The sequence below is a fragment of the Palaemon carinicauda genome, chromosome 12 (genome assembly GCF_036898095.1).
Source record: "Palaemon carinicauda isolate YSFRI2023 chromosome 12, ASM3689809v2, whole genome shotgun sequence".
NCBI classification, from domain to species: Eukaryota; Metazoa; Arthropoda; class Malacostraca; order Decapoda; family Palaemonidae; genus Palaemon; species Palaemon carinicauda.
The window spans coordinates 9025189-9027688 of NC_090736.1; the positions used below are offsets into that span (position 1 = coordinate 9025189).

Sequence of the window (2500 nt, forward strand, 5' to 3'; positions counted from 1 at the left end):
CATATATATATAAATATATATGTATATATATATATATATATATATATTCATATATATATTCTATATATATATAAATATATATATATATATATATATATATAATTTATATATATATATAAATGTGTGTGGGTGTATATGCGGAAGTCTTTCCATGGAGGTTACTAAATCTATCTTTATGGCAATCGTAAACTACCACCCAACCACCCCCTACTCCATCTCCCCATGCCTCGGTTACGAAACACCTGACTTTGACACACATTTCGTCTACATTTCCTCCTCCACCCATTCTGAATGCAATAAATCATCTCGCCCCGTCTCTCTGCCTCGTCCCAAACGTCTCCATTACGACTTGCGTATTTTCTTATCATGCTGTACACATTGATATCTTTTTTCCGAGTAGTAACATTCTACGGGATACTTATTCATTCTGAATCATTGGAAATACTCTTTTTTTTTCTAAAGAAAGATATCTATTTATTCATTTTCAGCGCATATCTGTTTATACTAAATCCAACTAATCTACTTTTTCCGCGAGTAGAAATGTAGGACTGAAAATGAATAGGAGTAAAACTAAAATAATGTTCAATGAAAATGCAGACAACTAATAAGAGTTATGGACGCGCCCCTGGAGATTGTTAATGCATATATGTCCTTGGGACAGACAGCAAGCGTTTTCCCTGGACAGGAGACCGAAATTAAAAGAAGGATAAGCGTAGGATAGAGAGCATTATTTATACTCAGAATTTAGATGCTGTATAAATACTTACTTACAAATGTTCTAAGTTTAAGTTACTTTATTGCCCACCATGGTTTATGCGTACCCTAGGTATCTGCATAGCTGCAGTTGCGAGTCCAAATAAGAAATTGAATAATTCATACGTGCATTCTATTGTTATAATAGCTGGAATTCTGGCCAGATAATTCTTAACTATTAATGGATACCAGAACAACTCACCAAAATAATAAAAGAAAATGCCAGATGAGGTAAATGAAAGCATTAAATTATTCATGATGAATAATAAAACAGCTAACAGAAAAAAAAAATCGTACCTGAGCGTAAACTGAGGTAACGATTGAGATGAGAACAAAAATATGTATGAAGAAAGAAAATGTATGAGGAAAAAAAAATAAATGAGCAAAGAAAATAATGTGAGGAAAGAAAATAATGTGTGAGGAAAGAAAAAAAATGTATGGGAACAGAAAAATGTGTATGAGGAAATAATGTATGAGGAAAGAAAAAAATGTATGAAAAAAGAAAAAAATGTATGAGGAAAGAAATAAAATCTATCAAAGAAAAAATGCATGAGGAAAGAAAAACATGTATGAGGAAAGAAAAAAATGCATGAAAAAAGAAAAAATGTATGAGGAAAGAAAAAAATGTATGAGTAAAGAAAAAAATGTATGAGGAGAAAAAATGTATGAGGAAATAAAATCTATGAAAGAAAAAATGCATAAGGAAAGAAAAAAAAATGTGAGGAAAGAAAAAAAAAATGTATGAGGAAAGAAAAAAAATGTATGAGGAAAGAAAAAAATGTATGAGGAAAAGAAAAAAAATGTATGAGGAAAGAAAAAAATGTATGAGGAAACGGGCGATTGATTGATTGATTGATTTGAGGTTTTCTGGCATCCTGGGGAAAACAGGCGACTAGAGTAAGAGAACAAAAACAAATTTGGAAAAATATGAGAAATGACAACATTATCTGATAATATTTTGTAGAATTACAATTATTGTTATTATTATTATTATTATCATTATTACTTGCTAAGCTACAACCCTAGTGGAAAAGCCCGATGCTATAAGCCCAGAGGCCCCAACAGGGAAAATAGCCAGGGAGGAGGGGAAATAAGGAAAAAATTAAATATTTTAGAAACAGTAACATTATAATAAATATTTCATATATAAACTATAAGAAAAACTTTACCAAGAATGTTTTTTTACCACAGAAAAAATCTCTATTCACGTACAATTTTTTTTTTATTTCAACGTAATGTTGGCAAATTGTTTGATTTAACCTTGTTATGCTGTACAAACTTTTTTATATTTTTCTCTTGCTACGTATATTGCCAAGCAGTTTAATTTTGTTTTAACGATTTATCTCTCTCTCTCTCTCTCTCTCTCTCTCTCTCTCTCTCTCTCTCCATCATGTTATTTGTAAACAGTTCATTCGGGCCCTCTTTCGACAGAGAGAGAGAGAGAGAGAGGAGAGAGAGAGAGAGAATATACCATTAACACAAAATTAAACTGCTTGGTAATATTGGAGAGAGAGAGAGAGAGAGAGAGAGAGAGAGAGAGAGAGAAATATACCATAACACTAGATTAAACTGCTTGGTAATTGTGGAGAAATACAGAGAGAGAGAGAGAGAGAGAGAGAGAGAGAGATACCATAACACTAGATTAAACTGCTTGGTAATTGTGGAGAAATACAGAGAGAGAGAGAGAGAGAGAGAGAGAGAGAGAGAGAGAGAGGAATATACTATTAACATAAAATTAAACTACTTG

General features: G+C 31.7%; 1 protein-coding gene across 1 annotated transcript in view; it reads right to left on the reverse strand.

Moving 5' to 3' along the window:
- Positions 1–2500, reverse strand: part of LOC137650476 (titin-like) — a 963282-nt gene that overhangs the window by 946974 nt on the left and 13808 nt on the right.